This window comes from Artibeus jamaicensis, unplaced genomic scaffold (assembly GCF_021234435.1).
Source record: "Artibeus jamaicensis isolate MK-2021 breed Jamaican fruit bat unplaced genomic scaffold, CSHL_Jam_final scaffold_474, whole genome shotgun sequence".
NCBI lineage: Eukaryota > Metazoa > Chordata > Mammalia > Chiroptera > Phyllostomidae > Artibeus > Artibeus jamaicensis.
The window spans coordinates 12,269,583-12,278,568 of record NW_026522046.1 but is presented as its reverse complement, the minus strand read 5'-3'; the positions used below and the strand labels follow the sequence as shown (position 1 = coordinate 12,278,568).

The 8,986-nt window shown below is 41.6% G+C and overlaps 1 long non-coding RNA gene across 1 annotated transcript; it reads right to left on the bottom strand.

Annotated features, from left to right (window-relative positions):
• Nucleotides 1-485: 485 nt before the first annotated feature.
• LOC128626237 (uncharacterized) lies at nt 486-7,141 on the bottom strand. The gene is made up of 3 exons (XR_008390152.1): nt 6,992-7,141; nt 1,854-2,047; nt 486-553 (listed from the first exon to the last, which is right to left on the bottom strand). It is a non-coding gene; the product is annotated as an uncharacterized LOC128626237 (long non-coding RNA).
• Between the last annotated feature and the right edge of the window lie 1,845 nt (nt 7,142-8,986).

The following is an 8,986-nucleotide window of genomic DNA, read 5'->3' as shown; positions in this document are numbered from 1 at the left end:
CCTGGAACCCTGGTCCAGGAAACCTTGTTTGGGACTGAGACTCTTTGCTCCCAAGATATCCCTCCCAAATTTTTACTCACCGCATGTGGAAGGGGAACCAGCCCATTCCACGTCTCCACACCCCTCCTACCAGGATGGATGTGGTTTCTTTCTTCTGTAGTTGAATTTCCATTCCACTCAGTTTGTGATGGTTCTGAGTGATGATTGTTCTATAATTTAGTTGTAATTTTGATGTGGTTGTGCAAGGAGGTGAGTGGGGTTTACCTATGCCATGATATTGACAGGAAGTCCCTCTAAAGGTATGTTTTATAGATCCATTTCATTTATTTCCTATGCTGCTTCAGCAGAACAAAGAAATTTAAAAGTTTTTTGAAATTCACCAAAAAAATAAGATGACTCTCAATAAGAATTTCCCCAAGAGAAAGGGCAGGAGAAACAGTACCTTGGATCTGGGCAGTTTTAAAATCATGATCAGTACCTTGGCTGGTGTGGCTCCATTGGTTGGATTGAAGGCAACCGATCAATCTTTCTCTCTTTCTCCCTTCATCTCTTGCTAAAAACAATGAAAAAAAAGTCCTCAGGTGAGAATGAAAAAATAATAAAACAAAATAAAATCTCAATCAGGGTAAGAGTTAAAACAACTTTGATTTTAAGTGACAGAAAATCAATAGAGCCAAATAAAGGAGGAGGGAGACTTTTAATAAGAAGAATTGTTCGTATTTTCATGAGACCCAAGGTCTGAGCTCAAATCAGTTATCTAAATCCCAGCATCCCTCTCTCCATTTCTCATAGCTCATCACTGCTACCCCCACGTACGTGTTTCACTTCTATCTTTCCTGATGTTCATTCACTCACCCTCACTTTCACATTCTCTCAATTGCCTTTCTGTCTCTCTTGTCCATATGGCAGTAGACTTGACCACCAGGAGCTCCAAAGCAGCATATTTTAAAGCTCTGGTTATCAGACAGTCATTGAAGTTATTTTTTAGTTTTAATCCATAGTCTTAGAACAAGATGAGAATAGGCCCAGTTTTGAACAGGTGCCCAAATCTGGAACTATGGACTGTGACCACATTGTAAAGTCATATTGTCCACAATGGCTGCTCCATGATAACCATAGACGTGGGGATAAATCAGAAAAAGGGAAATGAAAGAGTATTCCATGCGGTGGACTTGGTCTTAGGCAGTACTCTCCAATAGGAAGCACTTTTGGTAGTTCCTTATCTGTTACACTTTACAATACAAGAAAATTCCAAAATGTCTTCACCAGCCACTAGAATGGCAATCACCCTAACTGAATACAGTGGTCATATGATCATACAGGTATATTTAATTCTAAGGCACAGCAAAGCAGTCCTGACTCTAAGATTAAACAACTAAATTCTAGTGATAGTTATATAAATTAATGGTATTTCAACAAAATACTCTGAAGCCACTAAGATCATGCTTTTAAAGAAAACGGAATGATATGCAACAATGCTCACAATAAAAACTTCAGTGAAAGGGCAAAACATAGAGCTTATATATGTAACATGTTGAACATAGCTCAATACAGCAACAGCTATATCTGGATGTCAGAATTATGGTGAGATTTATTTTCTATTTCATCTTCATATTTTCTAGATTTTTTACTAACAAATATATTATTTTACAATAGAAAAAATTAACAGGTAAAAAGGTTTAGTAAAAGGCTCATTAAAAGGGTTAACTCTGGGTCATTAAAAGGTAGGCGGCCTTGATGCATACAGGGAGCTATGGTTCAGGAGTCCTGTGTTGTTTTTAGGATTATCCTGCTTATCAGTGACAGTTAGCCTGTACTGAACCCAGCGAAGATCTGCCAGGAAAGGTACTCACCAGTTGGGGGTGAAGAGAATGCTGAAAGAGGGAGGAACGTCTGAAAACAAGTCAAGCACCCGGTCCAAGTCCCACGCACAGGCGTTTTCACTTCACAAACACGCTGTGAACCCGGTCTGCCATGTCGACATTCACACCCCAGCATTTCTTTCATGGATCATTCCCAGTGGGAGCTTTCCATGCTCACTATTTCTCTATTGAAACAAACAAACAAACAAAAAACCTTTTAATATTCACCTGCTTTCCTTTTTGGTAGGTGCCATGATAGCCCCATGGTGTCCAAACCTGTTCACAGAACCAGATCAAGGAAACCGCCATCAGACTAACAGCGGTGAAGCTGAAGGGCCGAGCAAGGCTCCAGCCAGGTCTAACGGGTATTTATAACTGGACTTCTGGTTCCCTAACCTTAAGTATCCTGAGCATCAGACACTTCTCTGTGAGCCGGTCTGGCTCTGAGATTGGCAGTAGAAGCTTAACTTTTAACCAGAAAAAAAAAAAATCAAAGCCACAAGCTTACAAATTCTGTGAGTCAGTAAAGTTCAAGGGAACACTCAAAATTTATAATCCAGTCTGTTTTGATAATCATAGAGTCTTACACCCTGACAGAGGAGTGAACATTTACATGATGAAGACTCTCTTCATGTTTATCAGGAAGGACATTCTGGAGACCTTTGTCTTTTCCAATCTTTCAAACTAGAGAACATTTGAACACCAGGTCAATTATACTTCTCCCTCAGTGACTGAAACAGCTTTTAAAAAATATTGTTGCCACCGTGTCAGATCAAGTGGAAAAGAGCAGAAATATGATTTGGGAGTCTCAAAAGGTATTAGACAGCAAGTTAGGTAAAAATTAAATTCCATTTGCTGGGATTCCATATAACACCCAGAGCGAGCAAAAAAAAAAAAAATGTTCAGTTCTCTTTATTAGTGCTGGATTTATGGTCCAAAATGAAGATTAGGTTAAGAAATATATCAAACTTGACGTTCTAAAGAGCTCTTTAAGTTCCAGAGCCTCAGTCCTGTCTTTTGGCATCTGATGCCGCCTCCCTGGCTCCAGTGTCTCTCTGGAACAACTCTGCTGTGTTCATTGCCATTGAACCAGTTTTTACAAGGCTACACCCATCATGCCAGCGCTTTGGTCTGAAAACCATCATAGTTTTTTAACAAGTCTGCATTCCTCTGAGCAGCTCTCAGGGACCTCCAAAATGCAGCCTGGCCTACCAGCTGCTCCAACACACCTCCCACTCCTCACCCGCAGCGGCTCCTCGTTGTCCTACAGACACGCCCTCCCCCAGCATCTGGCCGTTCTTTGTGCTGGTTCTCTCCACTCCAAGCATCAGGATTTATCCTCAGTGCCTGATCAAGCCTTATCTCCCCTTTAAACCTCCCTTGACTCTTCCAGTGCACACAAGTCTTCCCCTCTTTGAATTCCTGCCACAGTGCTGGGCCTGACAATGAACGTCCACTGAGCATCCACTACAGGATGGGCTCCGTACATGTTATTTTGAAAACTGTCTTTTTTCATCTTCAGAAGAACCCTGTAAGACCATCACTATTACTTATCTCATCATCCATGAGCAGATCTTCACACAATTTTGTTCGTCTGGAAGCATGAGTGTGATGGAGTTGGTACCATGTCATTCCCCGCCCCTTGATGCCTAGTGATTGGTGCCCAGTAAGTATTTTGTTTCACTGACAAAATGTTAATAAATTTATAAGTCAAAGAGCTGAAGTTCAGCCCTGCATCTGTCTCCGAACACCACGGCTTTGTGTGAACACGCAGATACAGACAGGCAGTGATATATCACGTGGGCAAGAATTCACTAAATACAGTCGGTCATCTGCTATCACTTAAGACAAAGCACCGCCCCCCAACTGCACGTTCCCTGAATAGCACTGTGCAAGGGGAGGCAGCCCAACGAGCTTTATCATACACTGTCCACAGCAGTGTCCATAAACACACAACATAAGTAAGAACACTTGTTCTAGCTGTACAAGTGCCACTTCGAGGTGAGTCTCCCAGCCACCACAGTCCCCTTCCAAACTCCCTGCCACCCTCGAGCCCCTCGTACACAGAAGTGTTGCTGCTGCAAAATGAGCATAGCCAAATTAGCTGTAAGAGCCTCTTTTATATACATATGTACTTGCTTATACTCCAACACTCCCAATTGGACAAGGCTATGAATACACTCAGCTTTAAAATCTCCATTAAGTCACAAGCGTGACTGAATTTGCCTCTGATACACTAACACTGCAGAGAATTCACATTAGGTGAGACCTACTTATTTTCACTGGCACTGCCTATAGTGACAAAATATGCATGCTAGCTCCTCATTATTTGAGGGTCTGGATGCTCAAGTGTCTTGATAAAAGGCATAGATACTCACTCATGTGCCTTCTGAATCATGACATCTTAATGGTCTCCAAGTGAAATTAAATTTAGAAATTATTAATGTCCTATATAACTCCTCTAATCAAATGATAAATCAAATTCATATGCCTTGTATTTTCAACTCAAAACAGAGAAGAATTGACCAAGCCTAGAGCCCTGTGTTTTAATTTAACATGTCCAAGAACTTGCAGGATTTAAGAAAGTTTCATCTGGCCCTTGGGTTCATGGTACTCACCCTACTGAATAGAGATTTTCTTATTAAAAATAATGATTCTTGTCCGAGAAAGTTTAATAGATCAGTATTCATGAATTTGTTAATTATGCATCCTCAGTTTAACTAGATAGAAGCATTGTATTGGGCACGATGAAAAATGAAACAACGCGTTGGGCTTAGTTGCTGCTTCTCAGCATTTGGGATTTAAGGGTGCAGTGGCCACGGCAGCTGAAAGCCCTCCAGGAGAACTAAAACTACGAGAGGTGTTGAAATGAGGAAGGAGACAACACTCCCTGCCTGCCTAGTCCGCAGGAGCAGTCATTGTTCCTCTGAAGCTTAAGTTTAAATTGTTTGCATATTGACTCCAGTCATTGCAAATACTGAAGGGCTCTCCTCATTCTGTTACGTATTTTACTTCATCGGAAGTTGTATTATTTCTCTCTCTCCCCCACTAGACTATGTGCCAACTGAGAGCCGAGATGAGGTTTATTCACTTTCGTTTCTTCTAATTCCCGGCACTGGGCTAGCACCATGCATGTGCCTCTTGGTTAAACGTTGGGAAACCAAATTTCTGGGGTAAAAAAGGACAAGAATTTCATTGGATTCAATGGTTAGGGCCTTATGGAAGCCTAATCTATGCTGAGCACTGCACTAGATATTCTACATATATGAACCTAATCTTCACAACAACTTCAAACGTTAGGGTGTTGGCAGATGAAGAAACAGGCTTGAAGAAGTTGAAAAGTGGCCCAAAGTCACACAGCTGCCACTAGTAAAACTAGAACTCAGATACAGAGGTGTCTTTCTCTCTGTACCAGGCTGCTTCCTTGAAGAGATAAACTGAGAAGCCGCAGCCCCTTGTAGAAGGCAGCACAGGGTCTTCTCCTCCCGTCCCCCCTCGGGCTCTCCAGGGCCACGCTCAGCCCCTCTTCACAGGGGAAAGAGCCCGTCGCACTGTCTGCCCTGTTTCAGCACTCCTGTTCCCCCAGGGCAGCAGCTGCGGCAACTCCAGCTGCCAAAGTTTTTAAAAAGAAAATGAAATTAGAGTGGAAATGTGGGAATTCCCGTGCCATGTGGCCGCTGCAATGCTCCATCTGTCAAGACTCAGGGAGAGTCGGTTACACAGACTTCAGAAACTGTCACTCATTTGACGGCTTTGCATTCTCTCTTCTGGGAAAACCCATTGCTGGGCTGAAGGAATGACCGATTCCATCTTCTCCTTGCCCTAAACTTTGCAGCAGAAAGCCTTACTGTCCAACTTCCTGCAACTGCCTAATTAAAATTTTCATTTCTAGGCCATTTTTATTTACAAGCTACAAACTGTTCTTACAAAATGGAAAAGTATTTGCTTTTTTAAAAATTTTGTGAGTTATGCCATCTTACAAGAGTCCCAAAGAGATGTTGAGATCTAAAACAGAAACTGCTTTCTCTGAGATTTTGCAGAAGACATCAGTGGGTACTTAAGTCAGGGTCAGCATAGCTAGGGTCAGCCTAATACAAATAATCACATAATTCCATTCTCTCGGCCCCAGCACAGATTTTAGGGGCTTTTCTAACTTAATAATAAAAACTACCAAAATCTTTAGAAATGGATAGGCCTCCAGTGGAACAATTTAACTATTGCCAAAGCTATGAGGCTATACCCACTATAGTTCAAAATAGTAAAAAATAATTGGGAGGAAAGGTTACTTCAAACTACCTCCCTACTTTTGCAGGGTCCTAATTATTGTATCTATATTTTATCCAAACAAAGAACGGTTCAGCTCACATATATCTTAGAATTAAATTAAACTCAGTGTTGTAACTACAATCACACACCACGTAACAACAATTTCATTAACAATGTGCCACAGATACAATGGTGGTCCCATAAAATTAGTGAGGATGAGCTTCCTGTAAGAAACAGTGAGATAAGTCATTAAGGAGGAATCTTTTTCTCTGATGTGGCTTGGCAACAGACTCCCTCTCCCTCAGAGCACCTCAATTTTGAGGGTACAGATTACATCCCAGTCAGTCAGCCGCTGACCTGTCTCAGCACAGAGGAGTCCGCCCACTCAGCACCACATACTCAGAGGGCACCAGAGCCCTCCCAGATCTAACCTGATGACCTTCAGAGTGCATTCTTCATTGAGGCCCTAAGACCCTGTGCAAGGACATAGGTCCACGGGAGCTGCCTTAACAAGTGTTGAGTGCCACCGCCACTTGAGGAAGAGCTCTCTGTGGCAGGGTGGAGCCAGCTTGTCCCCATACTTTGGACATATTTTCAGTTTGTAATGATAAAGCATAGAGAAGTTTTATTTCTTTCATCAATTCCAATGCCAGAGAGGGAGGGCCCTGTGTGTCAGAGAGGTTCGATGAAACTAAAAACAAATTTCCAAAGTCAGAATATTGAGTCCTCTGTTCTATACCCTCTCCACGTTAAACCTGTTTTGGTTTATAATTAGGACAAAATTCCTTAATCTGACCACTGCTTCAACATAAAATATTGAAAGCCACACTGCCATGACCATCAGCTATGTTCCTTTCTCTGACCATCTTGGTTTCTTTTTCCTGTGATCCTCAGGCAACTGATCACTTCCTTCTGACACTCATTTTTATGGTGATCTGTGCCTTACCCATGAGTTTCTCCTCATACTTCCAATCAATCCAGCCCACATCCCTGTTCTTGGAGCAGCACCGACAGCTTCAATGATGCATTTCTGGGCCTGTCATAAGAGCACAGAGAATGTTGTTTATAAAGCCTACAGTAGAGTACTGTAATGTTCCAGACCTTCCCTTCCACTACCCATCAACTCACCTGGAGCAACCTCCAGTCCTGCAAGCTGCATTCCTGGTAAGGGCCCTATGGAGGTGTACCACTTTTACCTTTACACCATATTTTTAAGTTCCTGATTTTATTCATTTATTTTGATTCCAGAGAGAGAGGAAGGGAGAAAGAGAGAGAGAAAAGCATAGATCAGTTGCCTTACATACACATTCCAACCAGGGACTGAACCCAAAACCTAGGTATATGCCCTGGCTGGGAATTGAACCCACAAACTTTCTGTGTATGGCATGACACTCCAACCAACTGAGCCACACTGGCCAGTACTTTTATACCATGTTTCACTGCACCTTTTCTATGTTTAAATACATTCAGAAACACAAACAGTTACCATTGTATTACAGTTGCCTACAGTAGTTAGTACAGTACCATGCTGTACAGGTTTACATCCTAGGAGCAATAGGCTAGACCATGTAGCCCAGATGTATGGTAGGCTATATCATGTATGCTTGTGTACATGTATCCTACGATGATACCATGACAAAATCGCCTAGTAACATGTTTCTCAGAATGTGTCCCTATCATAAGCAACTCATGATTGTACAGTAGTCTCCCCCCTTATCCTCAGTTTTGTTTTCCACAGTTTCAGTCATCCACAGTCAGCCATGATCTATGAACATTATAGAAAAACTTCCAGAAATTATCAGTTCATAAAGAGTTTTAAATTGTGCATTGTTCCGAGTGGCATAATGAAATCCCACGCCATCCTGCTTGTCCCACCAGGACTGTAAATCATCCCTTCGTCCAGACTCTCCATGCTCTCACACTCTCCCCACCTGTTAGTCGCTTGGTAGCCACCTCGGTTATCAGATCAAATGTCTCAGCTCGCAGTGCTTGTTGTTCAAGTTACCCTCATTTTACTCAACAATGGCCCCAAAGTGCAAGAGTAGTGATGCTGGCAATTCGGTCTCAGGCATACACTGGGGGGTCTTGGGATGTATCCCCCACAGATGAAGAGGACTACTATGCTTTTTCTCCTCTCTCCTTCATACCGACATAAGAGAAAAGAGCATAGTTTCTTCACAATTCCTGATAACATGAAAGAAAAGGTATTGACTACTTGTATCTAAGACTTTCCCAGTTGTTTTTATTTTCTATCCCGGATTCACAAATCTCAAAGTACAACTTTAGGGTCTAACAGACCTGGGTTAGAGTTGATAGGTGCACACCTTTCCCAACTGTATCAACCTCTATAAAGTTACTCAAATTCCTGGAACACAAGTTTATTTGCCTACATAATGAGGATAGTTAGACTCATCTGCAGGTGATTGCTGATCAGATAAAATGAGAAAACATTAGTAAAATACCTTACTTAGTATCTGCTATATTCTATTCTCAGTAAATAGAATTTTTCCTTCCTCAATGGACAGTATAGTGCTCACTCCTGTGTTTTTGCTTCATTTCAACGTGGCAGGGTTTTTTCAAAGTGACACAAAGCACAAGCATATTTATTCTATTTTTCTCTTTTCTCTTTGAAATAATTCATTTGGTGAAAAAAGATGCTGTGATGCATGCCTGCCATGTTTCTTTTCATGTAATAACTTAGATGGGTGATTTTTCTCAGCAATAATCATGTCAAAACATTAATGAATAACTGCCATGGTTCTGTTTGTTGACATACTGAAATAAAATGTCACATGAATGTAAAGTCACTTTTCGTATCTTCTTGTGAATGATGTAGCAATGAAGATAAGCTCTCAAAT